General features: G+C 41.4%; 1 protein-coding gene across 1 annotated transcript in view; it reads left to right on the top strand.

Annotated features, from left to right (window-relative positions):
* The window catches only part of kirrel3a (kirre like nephrin family adhesion molecule 3a), a 304,458-nt gene that overhangs the window by 182,183 nt on the left and 104,795 nt on the right, over nucleotides 1-17,480 (top strand). The gene's annotated exons all lie outside the window — the stretch shown is intronic.

Genomic DNA, 17,480 nt, shown 5'->3' with positions numbered 1-17,480 from the left:
TATGCGGAGGAGTCTTGCAGGAGTTTTGAAAGTCGGAAAAACCAAAAACAGTGTAATCTTCAGGTGAGAACAAGAAAATGTCAGTGTTCTGAGTTCTCTGTAAAAGTATCTGTTTACGTCATAAATCAGATTTCTGCTTAAATTTCTTGCTGTAGAATTTAAGTCCCTATATTTTGCTTCTAGTTGTTTTTGGTAATTAGAAATCTGACAAAACGGTTGACTGTAGCAAACCTATCCTAACCTTCTCTTCACTGGACCAGGAGAGGAATGTTCCCAGTCGGCCCTGTAGTTGCTAACAACATGTCACCTTTGGAGAAATGTTGACAATCCCTTGTGTTAAAAGCCTCCATTTTTAAAAACAGAAGTGACAAAGGAGTGAATTACTGCTCAATGCACTTATATATATATATATCTATTCAAGACTTTTCAATGGGTTTTATATATCGGTGGTAAAGTCTGACTTTTATTGAGTTGCATTTTGGGGTCAAATCCATTAGTAGAATGATATGAAAGGGTTTGTTTCAATGGAGATAATGTCTGAGAGCTTTGTCTGGTGTATATAAATCTCAGATACTTTCTGTACATTTTTTTAGTCATTTTATATTTTAGGAAAAGAAAATCCATTTAATGACCATGGTAGAGACAATCAAAAACATTTCCTTTCCTGCTCTGTATGTCGGCAGCTGAGGTTGTCTGCACTTTGAAGTGCCGTTTCGTCCTTTTAGACGTGCTTCCCTTTGAAAGGAGACCTGGTGATATCCGGTGGCTGCAGTCTGTCACTGTGTCACTATGAGTTGTCTCAAGTGCTTTGAAATGGTCTCTCTACCCGGTGGTTTGACTACATATAATGTAGGCTTGTTGAAATGGTTCGCGCACCGATTAAAGTTTGGTGTAAGCCCCTTATTCCGTTGTTAGCCAGGCCGTGATTTCTTCTATCGCCAGTGGAGAGGAAGATGCATTTTTCATCCCGCGATCTAAAACCCAGTCTACTAGAGAGAGAAAAACCCCTGGAGACGCATCAGACTGCTGCTCTGCTCGTACCCTCTTGACTAAACGAGGACATCCATGGCTCTTTAAAAGCTGGTTTAATCCTTGCTCCATGCAAATTATGGACTCACTCCGTGTTCCTTTTATAACAACTGCTCTTGAACAGCTGCAACAGTACGGGCAGAACAAAGAAGTATAGAGGAAACCCGCCTATTACTTTTATACATCGTCATTTTCTGCGTTCAGGTAAATTAATCCTACCGGCTCAAAATCTTTTGCCCTTTTACCAAAGCCAACCTCTTTTCTACAACTCCCTCAAGTCGGTTTCATATTGTAGTCCAGTATTTTAAAATACAGTATATGCGATTGCTTTTTTTGAAGATCTGAAGGAAAATTAAAAAAAAACTCTCCCTATACATATATACCAAACCATGAAATACGTTTCCCTTTTCCAATCACTCTTAACAGATTGTGCAGTGTTCCCTGAAAGGTTCTTATCTGCTAAGATCTTGCAAATCCCCCAGTTGTGTGGTGTTTCTGATGTAATTTGGTTCTTTTGCTGTGTTCTCAATGCACTGTGTTGCTCTCCATCCCCAAACAACCGTACTGTACGTCTGCAGGAAGTAAAATGGATGAATATTTATAATAAAGTCTCACTGGAGACATGATATCCAAAGTGGTAGATAATACATAATTGATTATGTAAGTTTTGCATCATAAAACGTCACTGAGTTTTCTATAATAAAAAGCACAGCATTGTTGTACTCCAAGGGCATATCAGAAAATAAGATCATTTACAGCTGTTTAGCAGTACAGCGGTATTTCTCAGTATGTACAGCTGTACTGCGGTATCCCCCAGTATGTACAGCTGTACTGTGCTGTTCCTCAGTATGTGCAGCTGTACTGTTGTATATACAGCTGTACTGTGGTATCCCTCAGTATGTGCAGCTGTACTGTTGTATATACAGCTGTACTGCGGTATCCCTCAGTATGTGCAGCTGTACTGTTGTATATACAGCTGTACTGTGGTATCCCTCAGTATGTGCAGCTGTACTGCGGTATCCCTCAGTATGTGCAGCTGTACTGTTGTATATACAGCTGTACTGTGGTATCCCTCAGTATGTACAGCTGTACTGTGCTGTTCCTCAGTATGTGCAGCTGTATTGTTGTATATACAGCTGTACTGTGGTATCCCTCAGTATGTACAGCTGTACTGTGGTATCCCTCAGTATGTGCAGCTGTACTGTTGTATATACAGCTGTACTGTGGTATCCCTCAGTATGTCCAGCTGAACTGTTGTATATACAGCTGTACTGCGGTATCCCTCAGTACTGTATGTGCAGCTGTACTGTACTGTTCCTCAGTACAGTATGTACAGCTGTACAATTGTACTGCTCTACTGTTACCACACAAAGAGAGACTGTTTCTTGGGGAAGCAGGTTTCAAACAATAATTGTTGCAGTATTATTTTTCTTGATAAATTCATTACCTTTTCATGAACTGGCTACTTAATTGCAGTGAAAAGCCTATAAAATGTTTTGTATAAAGGAGTAACTTTTCATTTTTAAGCTTCATGCTGAACACTAGCACTTTATCAACACACTGCACTTCCTGAAATGTGTGGTTTACAGTTTCCGAAACCTGAAACATTGTTTTTTTTACTCGTGTTCAGGGCCCAGTGGCCATGCTGGCCTTTACTGGGCCTGCTGTGTGTGGCCTAGTGTGTGTGCTCCCCGAAGTGTGTCACTGTACAGTCAAGTCCGCTGTCAATGCAAGGATAATAAGCCCACCCCCTGCATCATCAGCGGTGTGAGACCACTTAAAAATACTTTTAAAGTATTTTTAATCAAGAATGATTAATCTCTCCATTATCTTAAAGCAAAAAAAGTGTCAATGAGTGATAACCAGAATCTATGTACAGTCAAATTAAAAACTTGCACAGAACAAAAAAAAAGTAAACCACTACTTTCAAACAGTGTATTACAAAAATAAAGTTCTCTAATTGTATTAGTCTGTGAATCTATGATGCTATGCTCTGTATATTTGGGGGAAAAAAATACAAAGATAAAAAGAAAAACAAAGTCTTCTATGTGTTAGTGCCCTGTTTGCCAGGGTCCCTTCTGTGTTCTTGAGTGTGGTGAAGGCCACATGCATTAACATTACATCTTCGTCATCGTCTGGACAGAGAACCGTGCGGCTTTCGGCTGTGTGTGTAGAGTGGTGTTACCAGTGATGGATAGTAGCTCTTTTTTTCTGTTTATCTTCCTGTATGTATCCATCTGCACTGTAGAGATAGATAGTAACTTTTATATCTTACAAGGGATCCATCTGAAGACTGTAAAATGGCTTAGCTCAGCACTGAGAGTTCAGGTTGGCGTCAGCAGTTATCTTGGCTTCCCAGCACCCAGCGCAGCTCACGTCTACTCCTCCTGCGCTGGCACAGGGAGGACGGGGGCCGCTCGCATCGTCCGCTGACACGCCACGCCCCCCCCGCAGCCCCCGGCGATCAGACCTGCCCCTCGATGCCCTGCGGACGGGGCAGCTTCGCTTGGCGGAGAGCTGTGTCTCTCGGCCGCAGCGCGGCTCAGCCGGTTGTGCGAGAACCCCATCCCCAGTAAACCGAAGGAGCGCGCCAGGTTCGAACTGGGACATTTAAGTGCCCTTCCCGGTTAAACTACCCGGGAGCACCCGGCGTCTGTCATTGGAATTTCATACGTATACCACTCGGGTTCGACTCAAGCACGGCAACACATGAGCCCACTGTATGGGAACAACCTGTCTAATCGTGTTGTGTGCATCATGCATTCCTGTGCTTCCTAAATTGATAGCCTGGCACTCACTTTCACCCTAACATTCAGTGGTTCCTAATCTCATCCACAGTGCCACAGTGGGGTAACAGGTGAAACTTGTGCTTTGGTTCAGTAAAAAGCCCAAACTTCTCACAACACTCAGATTCCTTTGACATACTGGCTGATGCCAGATAAAAAAAATAATCTCTGCTTTGAGTGAGATTGCCTGAAAGTCCAATTTGTTTATTGAAAATGGTTTATGCGTATTGCATTCACTTTTTGCTAATACTACTATAATCTGAGCTCACTTTAAAACACAATTAGTGCAAAATGTGGCAGTCCGGTGTCTCTTTGGGAAGGTAATTGCTTTAATGATATACTCGCAGGTGTGCCTTTTTGTCTTTACATAGATAGCTCCACTAATGAGTCCCATCAAGTCTGAGGCAGAGCAGAGTGTTGTTCAACATGGGTTTTTACTGAATCATTGCGGAGAATCGCTTCAAAAGATGATGTGGCCGCTGTAGTTGTCCTGGATTCCTTTTTTCCCCAATGAAATCAGTGTGCAGTGATCCAAACACTAGCTGGACTCTTGAGAGAGGTGTCAATATCCTGCAAAAGCCTAGCTTTCCATAGCTTCTGAGCAATTGCACATAAAATGCCTCCCTTGCTATCATTTGTTTAAAGTCAACTGTAGTAGAAGAAAGCGAATTCAGAAACATCTGTCTGTTATTAATTTATTAATTTTTAGATCAGAACCCCCCACAGCTTAGTTCTCAACAGAAATGCACATTTGTAATTGCAGAATTTACCCATTACAGTTTTACCATATGGGTTTACAGTAGGTTTTTATTGGTGTGTGTTATGCACAAACTAATTTTTCTAAACACTATTGCGTGTAAATATTTCATTGTTTTAAAAAGAAATATTGCATCAGAGAAATATGTTTTTTTTTTACATAACATGAAAATAAAAGCCTGCCTTTTTTTTCTTTTTTCTTTATGGCACTAAAAAACACGATAAAAATCAGACTTCCTATTACCGCACTCGCTTATTTTACTTCTTTGTTGTAGTGTCATTTTTGCTTATAAGGAAAATATCCTCGTTTCATTAACCAAGTATTAATTGTGACATGTCGCTCTGACAGGTGTATCTGCAGAAACATGTCGGCCTCTAGGTCAGTGGCTTTTCACTACTGCTGCAACTCGGATCATCACCGCCATCATAATGATACACAACAAAATGCAAAGGCGAACTAATGAAAAAGAGAGAACACCTTAGTAATTATCACTAAGCTGGAACATTTCATTGCTGTAATTCATTCTGTACTGACTCCGTCATTTGACAATAATATAAAATCAATGCAGTTATTTGTGGATAAAAAGCTACAATTTTAATGCAGTTCTTCTGATTAGGGGATCTGCAAAGACCTTATCATCTTTGTGTACAATTTAAAGGCTAGTGAATTCCAAAGAGCTGGGCCCTTAATAACTATAATGCATTGACATGCATGACAGATGAGATTTCTCAGTAGTATACACAGATAATTTACCATCAGTGCACTTGATGACATTTGGTAAATGCCAGAATGCACTGGGCTACTTTCCAGTGAATAACTAAATAAAACATATGTTGGAAAATGTAAAGAAGAGCATGATGTGTAATTAACATTTCTTCGAATGCAAAGCCATTCAAAACCTTTTGAAGAGCTTGTGAAATCCAATATAATCCAGAAATCAACTTTTAAATAACTGTTTAACTAAAATATGTATAAAATATATTTTGTTTACAGCACACCAATGTTATTTTTAGAATTTCAGTTTTCTATAATGGAGAAGTCCATTTCAGCCATTTCCCATGGTCTTTCATGTAAGCTTTTTGGAAACATCTCTCTGCTTCCATTTTGCATTTTGCAGCTGAAACATCCTGAGCACCCTCAAAAATGAGTAAAAAAAATCTTTGCATATTCCCCACATAGTTTAATCAGAAATGATTGTTTTTAATCAAACGCGGATGTGATCAACAAAAAAGGGAAAAGTCCCTTATTCTTTGTTATGCATTATCGTATGCTTTCTCCTTAATTAAGAATTTAGTATAATTATACTCAACACTTAATGCTATAATGTAGAAACAGATGTGATCAATCATTGGCCTAAAAAAAAATACTGGTCTCTGAAATATTGAATGTGTTAAAAACATACTAAATAGGCATCACTTTAGCATTTGATATACTGTACATGAGGCTAATTTCTTCAGTGATGAACCAGTAGGAGGCTGGAGGCTGGACCTTTTAGAATAGCACCAGTGAACTTGGAAATTCTTCTGAAGGACCAAATATCTGGTATATATCTATAAGTGTGATATTTAGGGATTCTAAATCATTTTACACTGATTTCAAGCACTCCTGAGTAGCTCAACCAGTTAGTGCACCTGTTCAGAGCAACGTGTTGAACGCCGTTATCTTTTCTGGTTTGGACCTGGGCTCTGACTGGGGATCTCCCAGCAGAGTGGGGCCTGAGCAGACTGCAGTCACTCGGGTTGTCCTCAGCTCACTGTGACACCCCCTGACTTGTCAGCCAGGCATCTACTGTATGTCGCTGCATGCTTACTCACAGGCGCATGTGTGCTCCTGCCATCGGCATTTTGAGCTCCTGGTGGATTACAGAAGCAGATGCTCAGACTGTGCTTATTTTTCAGGGTGCATGTCTTAGCCTTTCTTTGCGCTATGCACAGTAGACTGTAGTGGTGAGCTGACTCGATTAAGAATTGGCTATTCCAGACCGATGAATATTAAAGTAATTGTTAATTTGATTTTTATTAAACAAGTGGTTATTTCATGCACTCGTTTGCCATTGTTTATAACTTCGAAGCTAAGCCATGCTTTAACAGAGATAATAATCATCCAGATAGGTTTGGGACTGCAGTCCCAAACTTTGTATATTTTGCTGCCAGAAGCTCTGCTTTTTTATTGCTATAAAGAAACTTCACAGCTGTTGTGCAAAATTGGGGAGAACTTCTTTTCCCAGGCAAACCGACTGTTCTGACACCTGTCGAACTGCAAATGCAGTTAGAAAAAGGCGAAAGGTTTTTATTCTTCTATAAAGGCGCACCCCTTATCTACTGAGGCACTTGTGTTTAAGCGCTTGGTCCTGTCCTTCTGTCTGTGAGATCCTTGCTGTTTTAAGTCAGAGAGATTCATGACTCTTCCTCATGCCATCTGGCTGAACACATCAAGTTCAAATTACTGAGAAAGGAAACTTCTGGTTTGCGGGTCAAAGAATCCGAAGACAAGCGCCAGAGCATGACGGGAGCAGGCAAAGGGAGACTCGCTGCGCTCCCCGGCCTCAGAGCTGATGTAAGAAGGCCGTGATTGTGCCCCCCAAGATGCTGCAGAGTCGAGCAAATACATCTCGCAAGATACCGATGGCGACATTTGTTCAGAATGAGTACAACAACATGTGGGATAAAAAGAGTCATGCTCAGGTTAGGCCACAACTTCTGATGTTGTTGTACAAGTAACAAACCAAAAGGTAAAATAACCCTTTTATAAATAGACACAAAACCATCTAAACCAAAACTGCTTCTTCACATTCAGGGTTGTGGGGGGAGCTGTCGCATATCTCAGCCAGCTACAGGTGCAAGGCAGGTCACACCATGGTCAGGACGCAAGTCCATCGCAGGGCGAACACACAGACACACACTCACACCGGGGCCAGTTTTCCCAGAAGCCATTTAAGCTTCCTCTGGACGGTGGAAGGAAACTAGAGCACCCAGAGGAAACCCATAAAGACATGGGAAGAACATAAAACTCCATACAGATAGCACCCCAGCAACCGAACCCAGGAACTAAGCCATCTGAGGCAGCTATACTAACTGCTGTGTCACTGTGCTGCCCTATACATAAAACCACATTTTTAAAAGATTGTCACACAATTGCAACATCATTTATGTGAGCTGCATTCTGAGCTGTTAATGTCATATTAGTTTGAATTGCATATAATTTGCAAACCTTTCCAAACGTAATTGAAGGATAGTTTGCAGCCGTCTAAAACAGCCTTTAGATGTGTTAAATCAATTAAAATGGGAGCCTGTCCTACCATTTCAGCGTTTTGAAATGGGGAACTTTTTAATTTTGCTTTCATTTTGCCTTAGCCTTGCCTTCTTACAACGAATCTCTGCCGCCCTCTAGTGGACAGCTCCAGTTAAAGCCAGTCTTGGATTGAAGCCCTGCGTTTTGCATCCGAAAGAAAATAAAGGGTTAGGTGAAATTTAATAGTAATAAATGTAAACATAATTAAAGTCAAGCTTGTTGTGACAGTCAGTCAACACCCACAAAAGCACAGTGAGAAAGACTGTCTATGAAACCAGGTGATCTATTTTTGCCGTGTACTTTGTATTTGTAATTCGAGATATTTATTTTAGCTCATTATTACATGCACTTAACATTGAACATTAACGTGACTAATCACGACCTGCGCAGACGAAACACCAAAACAAATGTGGGCAATTTCACACCTTTAGATCTCCATTTAGATCACTCTCTTATTGTATATAGCAAAATCAGAAGAAGTATTTTCCCTACACTCAAGTTCAAGTGAAAATATGATCAAAATCTGTAGGTGTGGTCAAAATTGTCCAGAACACAAGAGGCTTACTTTCATATCATCAGTGCTGTGTGACTGTTTACCTGTGCTAAAGGGATGTATTCCTAAAATGTCATTACTGGATGTCAGTGATGCTTAAGTAGAGTATTGCCTGGCTGGACCACATGGGGCTCAAACATCTCTCGTGACACCCTCTACACACTTAACTGTCGGTGCTAACAAGGCTCTGATTTGCATCTGGGCGTGTCTGTGTGTGTGTGCGCGCGTGTGTGTGAGCGTGCCCAGGTGCGCGTGTGCCTGTCTGCCACTGATCTCTCTCACAGCTGCTTTCCCAGTTGCTATGAAAGTGTTTCCACTGTCCTGTCTGTACACGGAATTGCCTCGCACAGGATGTCCTGGTTTCTGTACCTTGCCTTCCTTCCTTTCCCAGTTTGATTCCCTGTCTCCCTGTGTTTCTATGTTGTTGCTCTGCATGAGCTGCAAAGCTTGGATATTCCAATAAATCTGTTACTCTAAAATTGACTCCTGTTGTTTTCTCTCTCTCCCTTTTTGGATGCATGCCTTGTGCAGCTTTTATCCTTTATCCTGTCTCCTTTAACCAGCTTCCCTTACTACCTCATCGTTTGGACTATGCAACCTGCTCTGCAAAAATCTTAGACCAGAAATGTTATGTCATTTTATGGTTTTCATTCTTTTCTCGGTGATGAAACACTGCGGTCGCCATCTGCAACCATTTCAGTTAGAGCTGTCAATGTGGTAAATCCATATTTTGTTGTACAGTAAGCTGCATTTTAGTTCTAGGGATCTGTAAAGATTTTAATGATGTTAATGATGGGGAATACTTGATTGAGCCAATTAGATTTGATGGGTAAACGTAATGTATTAAACGTTACAACACTTTATATTGGTTCCATACTTTTATTAGGTAGTGTATACCGTACATGACCTTGAATTGTTGTGGCCGAGCTTTTGAAGATCCAGATTAGTGTGATTAAAAGAATGACTTGTTTTCCTCTCACCCAGCCTAAACTGCATTAACAACAATGTTATTGTATCAGTAGAAAACAGCAGAGAAGCCTTTGCATAAACTGTTGATCCACATTACAGGTATTGTAACTCCAGATTGTGCCTAAGATATCTAAGGCTTGTGCATGATCCTAAAGACACTTTCCCAAGTGCATACACTTCATAGGGTGTTGTGAATGCTGGACAACAGTACAAAATAATAGTGCTCAGCCTGTTCAGAGGAAGTGAATGACAGTGAAACTGGTGGAAAACCATTTTGCTGCCTGTTTTTTGCTCTAAGTGTAACTGTGTGTAAGAGTTCAAGGGGTGAAGATGATTATCAGTAATAGACGGCACCTACTGCATCACTGCATGTTGTGTTGGCTATGAGTCACTTCTGTGCCAGCAGCTATATCACCCAGCAATTCACAACTGACAGCCTCACTGAAGAGGCAGGTGTGAGCCCGATCAGTACCTGGATGGGAGACCTCCTGGGAAAGCTAAGGTTGCTGCGTGAAGAGGTGTTAGTGGGACCAGTAGGAGCCGCTCACCCTGCAGTGTGTGGGTCCTGATGCCCCAGTATAGAGACGGGAACACTATACTGTAAAAAGGTGCCGTCCTTCAGATGAGACACAAAACCTAGATCCTGACTCTCTGTGGTCATTAAAAATCCCCAGATGTTTCTCAAAGAGTGGGGGTGTTACCCTGGCGTCCTGGCCATTGCCAATCATGGCCTCCTAATAACCCCCATCTCTGAACTGGCTTCATCACTCTGCTCTCCTCCCCACTGGTGTGTGGTGAGAGTAATGGTGCATCATCCAGGTGGGGCTGCACACTGGTGGTGGTGGAGGGGAGTCCCCATCACCTGTAAAGCGCTTTGAATGGGGTGTCCAGAAAAGTGCTATGTAAGTGTAAGCAATTATTATTATGATGTTTTGAGAAAGAGTCGTCAGGTACAAACATCTAGATCTTCAAGCAGCAGGGTTCTTTCAGAACCTATTTTAAATACCCATTGCAGAACTTTGAGCCGGCAGGTCTTTTTTTATTTGAAATTTTGGAGCCCCTGCTACAGAAGGTCAATTAAATATTGATTATTTGGAGCCAGGTGGGGGTAACACATTGGTGGTGGTGGAGGGGAGTCCCTATAAACTGCTGTATAACTGTCTTATATTTCTGTGAATCCCCCTTTCAGGAGGAGACCCACAGCATTCCACAGCAGAGTTTAGCCTACTGAAAGTGTCAAAATGTTTAGTAAAAACTGCTTTTAATCCAAAAAGTTGTCTGTGTGCCCTTGCTGCTCTTCTCCAGAGTTGAACATTTCTTGTTGGGTTATGTCTGCATGCGTCTGCCTATCTTTAATGGGAAATATGCAAATTAAATTGCTACATTTCTCCACGTCTGAAACAGCCGTCAAGAACGGCTTAAATCTTCATGTATTATTAGTATGTAGTGTTTAATATTGAGACTATTCAAATACCTTTTACTTGATTATAATATTGTTAAACAGTTAAAGATATTTAATTTGCTTATTTCTCACAACTCATAGCTCTTTTTTGAACACTCAGATGATTGCCAGCCTGCCCATCCACCTACTCACCTGTCTGTTTTTCCTTATAGTTTTATATATTTGTTTAAGACTATCAGGCTAATGTTTTTACATTACTGTGTAATATCAGGTCCCAGACAAGTCAGGTTGATTGACTAGTGTGTGTTCCACAACAATCTCCCCTTGCACATCTAAAACAAATGATCAAAAGAATAAATACCATGCTTAAATACTGTAGCTAATGATGCTATTTAAGATTTACATCTAATTGCAAAATAATTACAAAGCTACACATTAAAATAAAGCTCAAAGGAAACAAAATAGGTCAGTATTGTGTTTCAAATCACGCACGCATGGTTATATTTTCTTACTTTTCCAGAGAAACAGTTTAATATGAGGCTACAGTGTACATCATAGCAATCGCACTGCATTATTTCAATAGGCCACCTAGGAATTATTGGCTGGGTGTGCTGGTTAAATAAAATAGATCCTCGTGGATTTTGGAAAAGTATGAATGTTGCAAGAATGTTTTATGAATGTTTTTGTTTGCCAAAACAAATTTAAGTGTCCAGAATGCAGAATGCATCCACATTTTATGTATAGTTAAGCTTGTTAATTAGAACTGATTTTTGGGCCTAGCACACACACACAATTCCATTCAATTCAAAGGGTTGTGAGAGGCAACTCCTTAAGAGAGAAACATCTTTCCACCTTAAAGCCAAGCTTGGTTTTTGGAATTAGTTAATTATTGTATTTAAATGAGCATTTAAGCACCTGTGCACACAGACTGGTTGAGTGATTTAGATGTATTAAAAATAAGAAAAGCTCCTTTTACGACTCCTACACCGTTGTTTATGTATTTTTTTTTTGCAATCACTCAGTTAAAGGATGAATATATTAAATCAAAAGGTATTTTACTCTGATGCTTCTATCATCTTACAGCACAAATTAAAGAGAAATGGAGTGAAAAGCCACCCAAATCCCATGTGGGCTATCAATTATGGGACTTAAACCAGAGGATAAGGATGTCTTTTAAGGAGAAAAGTAGTAGCAGATCTGCGTTTGTTTTGCATCTGGCACCCTGAATTGTTTTTTTTCCTAAGTCTATTCAATAAGTAAATCATGCAGTTTTTGCTGCATTACATCCATTTTCACTTAATATTTTCGGCTGTTTTTTTTTCCCACTAACGTTTTGGCACATCACCAAGCTGTAGTGGCATTAAGACCTACTGTTTTCGCTCCAAAGATTCTACAGCTTTGCCAGTTCAATACAACATAGATCACAAAAGCACTGTGGATGGGATTTTACATCATGTTGAATCAATAAACTGTGACATCTGGCACCGGGCATCGGAGATCTGGCAAATTCAATAGAGTATAGAAAAACAATATCAGCTGGGGAAGAGCCAGTATACTTCACAAAGCAACACAACTGGAGCAAGGTAACTCAACCCAGTTTACTCATTGTGTGCCATTCTGCATGCTTCATATAATTCCAGGCCTTGCACTAAACAGAACCGTTTAGTGCAACCGGAATCTGGGAGAAATAAATAAGATCAATATCTTATAGATGGCAGCATCAAAGAGCTGGAGAGCTAACCAAATCAGTGCGATAAAAGGTAGAAATTATTGAGAAGCACAGAACTGAGGCCTAGGGATCCCAAAGCCCTGACAATGCAATTGATTAAAAGCAACTCAGAGGCTGGGTTCCAGAGGTAAGCGGATTCAATAAACAGAGCTCTGCTTTAATAGAAATTTCTCAGTGCAAGGATCTGAGAACTAGGGGAAAATTCCATCCACAGTGCTTATTGTTAAGAATTTTGAGTATGCTGAAAACTCAGGTAGATGTACTGTATGCAGTTTATATAAATAATCAAAGCAATTGGACACGCTGAGCTCTGTGCAGGAGTCTGACACCAGATGCAAACAATATAAATAATTCTGTTCTGGTATTTTGGAAATGTGCAGATTCATTCTGAAAGCCCTGTATTCATTTCAGATTCCCCAATCGGGCTTCTGTCTGTCAGAGCACAATTCGATTTGACCTTCTAGCTTTGAATGGACAAGTATGAGGTATGAACTACTCCATTGCTGCGATATGAATAAGGGAAAAGAATCCCATCTGTTCTTGCTTTACCTTCAGAAATGAGCACAATCTCCAGTAACCCTTTAGATTTGAGGAACAATTCAAAGTGGTTTTACATTTATATGGAATATATTAACAGTAACCAAATAAGGAGAAGGATATTTGCAATACTTTGCAAACATTTTAAATGAGTTTTTGTAGCTATTTATGTGTGATCCAGATTCAATGACTTTTTAAACTAAATAAACGTGTGCATTGCGCTTTAGACTTTATACAGTACTTCAGAAGCATTGCAGAAGACGGAACAATGCTTTTTCAAGTGATTATGTTTTTTTTTTAAATCCTAAGTTGTACAGCTTTACAATTGCACCACACATCAACATACTTTCTGCTGTGTTTCTATTGTGTGGGTCTAGAAACTTAATAAAGTTAGAATCTTGTAGGTGAATTGAAACAGGTCACGGATTTGCTTATAGGAACATCTTTTATTGCCAGAGTGACCTCTATGTGACAGCAAGCAAGGAGGAACTGAAGGCGTATATAGCCCTGGCGTTTGTAATTAAAACTCTGAAAGCAGTATATACACACGGACATATTGCCGAACTGTTGGCCAAGCTGGGCCAGTCCTGTCAATGCTATTCGATGGCAGAGCTCTAAGGTTAATTAAAGAGCCTCCATCCCTCGTCCCTGCCAATACAGACGGACAAGACAGCCTGTAATTAAAGTGGCACCTGTTTGGTCTCATTTGCAGCACTGTATACCAATCTACCATCCCCCAGCTCTCAGGGCTCAGAAAGGTCCATAGAGGTGAGGACTGCGTTTCAGGACTGCCGTTGTGCGTGTCTATAAACTCAATCTGTGCTTCCTCAATTTTTATGTGTCTGTCTGTGTATGTGAACAGCCTGCTTGCCCAAAACCTGTCTGTAATAAGTCCTCTCAATATTAAGTACCTGACTGAGCCAAACAGACCACGTTTTGGGAGGACAATGCCCACCCAATCTGTACCTGGACTTGCTATGGCTATGAAAAGTCTGTCCTAATTCCTAGTGAAGTTTTTTTTTTAGTGTGTTAGTCATCTTAGCAAAAGTTTTAAATGTGAGGAAAAGAGACCCTTTGTTTCCAGCTCCAGCCTTGCATCTAGTATGTTAATATGAATTTATACTATAATAGTTCCTTTGCTCCCACATTCTGTAGCAGTGCCACAGTGCAGATAGCGACAGCGCTGTAGCGTTGGGGATCCTCACTCCTTCTTCCTTGAACAAACACCTTGACTTGCGGTCCCACAGGCATCTCTCTAAACACGGCGCATCTCTTCCAACGCTCTGTGTGCTGTGGAGAAAGAGACAAGCAAACATTGTTATCGCAACGCCAGACTTCCACCATCTGTTTTCTCACCACTTGATCCAGTACAGGGGCGCAGGGGAGCCGGCAGGCTTCACCCTGGACACGACCCAGGGCACGCACACACATACACCAGGGCGAATTTCCCCAGAAGACAATTAGCCATGTCTTTGGACCCTTATGAACATGCAAACTCCATGCAGACAGTTCCCCGGGATTTGAACCCAGGACCCCAGCCCTGCAAGGTAGAAATGCCCAAAGCCAGACTCTGTCCAGATTGGGACAGATTATTACTGTCCAAATACTTTTTAATATAGCTATTCTGCTGTCCATAGCACATGATTATACAAGATCAAGATCACTTTATTGGCCATATACAATTTCTTGCATTAGGAACTTTTCGCAGACCCAAGCTTCTCTCCCTGTCTGTGTGTCTCATGGAGAGCAAGCTGGGGTCTGCGAAAAGACAAGTTCCTAATGCAAGAAATTGTATATGGCCAATAAAGTGATCTTGATCTTGTATAATCATGTGCTATGGACAGCAGAATAGCTATATTAAAAATATATTAAAAAGACCCCAGCTTGCTCTCCATGAGACACAGACAGGGAGAGAAGCTTGGGGTCAGAGTGCAGGGTCAGCCATTTATACAGCGCCCCTGGAGCAGCTGGGGTTAAGGGCCTTGCTCAGGGGCCCAACGGAGTAGGATTCCTCTGCCGGCTGCTGGATTTGAACCGGCAACCTTCCTGCCACAGGCGCAGATCCTTATCCAAAGTGCCACTGCTCCGCCCCATTTTAATAAGAAATGATGAAAAGCATTTCTGTAACGTGCATTTTCAAATCATGTGGAAATATAAATTATGTTAGGCATGTGATATTTTGCATTGATTTTTATCACTGACATAAGTGCTTATGAGAAGTGGCATAACCCTAATCCTATGATATTCGAAATATATATACATAAAACGAAAAAATGAGTCTCTTTGGCCCATCTAGACCGTCAAGTACAGTAGGTAGTGGTTAATCGATCCCAGTATTTCATCTACCACTTTCTTGAAAGATTGATTTTTAACCCGTACCTTGCGCAGGACTGAAATAGACGACAGGAAATTACGTACGAATAGTACACATCCCGTCAGTCATTTCGAATATAACGGAAAGAAGCCCGAAGCGCTGCTCTCTTCAAAAACCGTAACTGAGAACGACCGTGAAAAACTGAAAAGGAGGGTGTTAAAGTTATGTTTGTCCGAGCAGAGCCCAAAACCTGTCCGCGTCGTCGAAAAGTAAAATGTGCGGCGAAAGAACGAGACTAAACACGTGAAAAGCACTTCACAGGCTTTAAGAAGTAGGTGAATTAACAAACAACAAAAGCTTGAATTGTGTAAAAACCGCGTCGAAGGTGGACAAAGGGTAAAAGTGCGTTACAATGTCTCGAAAGAAATTAAAGGATTTTCTCCACTGCGCTTTTTTTTAAAAGAACTGTATCCTTCAAGTCACATTAGAATCGTGTTTAAACCAAGAGAAAAGTTCGCAATTGCCGGTTTTTAACGGAATACAGTCGCGGAAGAAAAGGCCGCAGAGCACCGTCCTAACGGCCACATCCGGGTGCTCTAGTGTCCGGGGACGCACCGGGCAGTCCGGTCCCATCGAACTGAGCCTTCGGGAGCGGGGTCCAAACTCTTCTCAGCAGCCAGAGAAATGCGCTAAGTCGCAGCAGGGGAAATCTGGGGTCTGAGCACCCGCGTTGGGTGGCGATACAACACACATATTGGATTAAGTGTCCTGGGATATTGGCAACATACTACTGCTCTCGGCTTCGGGAAGAGCTCTGTGGCAAGGTGGACCCCGTGAGAAATACCGAATTTTATTAAGACTGCGGGGGCTTTAAAACACCGCCAATTCCAGGCCTTTCACGAAGCATTTTTGAGAAGAAGAGATTTTTACCCGCTCTACAGTGAAAGGTGGCGCTTCTCATGACGACAAACCCGCTCATTTCAAGACCGTGACTGCGCAACGGCAGGGCAGCGAGTCGCGGCCGAGATGCACGACGGCGCAAGTGGAGGAAAGAAAAAAAGCGCGTCACGCTTTTCCTCGTTCGCAGAGCCCTAGCTCCCATCTTGCTCACGAAATGCGCCACTTTGCCAAATGCAGAGTGCTGCCTACGTTTTCAGACAATCGGCGATTGAGTTTGCAGGTCTTCGGCAACCTGATTGAAGTAGACGAGCGCGGTGCGGCAGATCCCTACATCCGACCGCTCGTCGGGTCTGCTCGACCAATGAACCTTCTCAGAACAGCAGTTAGGTAAGAAACGCGCTTGAAGTATGTCAAAATAGTTCTTACAAAGTACAAACACTTTTTTCTAGACCTGACGTTATGTTTGGATGATTATTTCTGATCGTTACAGAATTCGAAGTGTGGCGAGGCTCTCTGATCTATACTGTACATACAGAATCGTGACATTGTCATGTGGTCTGCACTGAAACTGAGCCTGACACTCCTTTTCTAGAGAGGTTGCTGTGCCTCCTACTTTGAGCTTGACCTGTCTGCCGATTATACCAAAAACTAGATCAAGTCTACTGAATCCCTTTTAATCTGCTCCTTTGCAGGTTTTTGATCCAGCCATTTTCTTAATCGCTTTAATAGCAGTCTCCCTGATTGTGAGTTAATTAAGGATCTGCCTGCGGCAGATTTGTGTGATGGAGTGTATTGGAGGGGAGCTAGGTTGAGTAGCCCTGATCTAGATTGTTAACAAACATTTTGGAAAGAGTAGCAGTGCTAAATAAGGATCTGAACAGACTACCCAGCCATGGTGTTGGATACCCTGTCTTTTTTCAAGAAACGGCTGTGGGTGATCCTTGGCTAAAGGAACTATTACACACCAAACAGGCCAGATGGGCCCAATGGCCTCCTCTCATTTGTAAACATTCTTATGTTCTTATCTCTGCGGTATACTGCTAATTATATCACCCCAATTTGAGTATTCAGCGCTTATCTGTACTCTGTTTTCTAGCCAATATTAAGTTATTAATGCAGTTGCCTGCATTTAATTGACTGCCTGCTGCCTTTTTGAGATTTGAGAATTAATCTTTTATGAGGATCTTTTTTTTCAAAAGCCTTCTGAAAATTT

The sequence above is a fragment of the Atractosteus spatula genome, chromosome 22 (genome assembly GCF_055471065.1).
Source record: "Atractosteus spatula isolate fAtrSpa1 chromosome 22, fAtrSpa1.hap1, whole genome shotgun sequence".
Lineage (NCBI taxonomy): Eukaryota > Metazoa > Chordata > Actinopteri > Semionotiformes > Lepisosteidae > Atractosteus > Atractosteus spatula.
The sequence above is the reverse complement of the archived record's forward strand: the minus strand, read 5'-3'. Positions and strand labels throughout refer to the sequence as shown.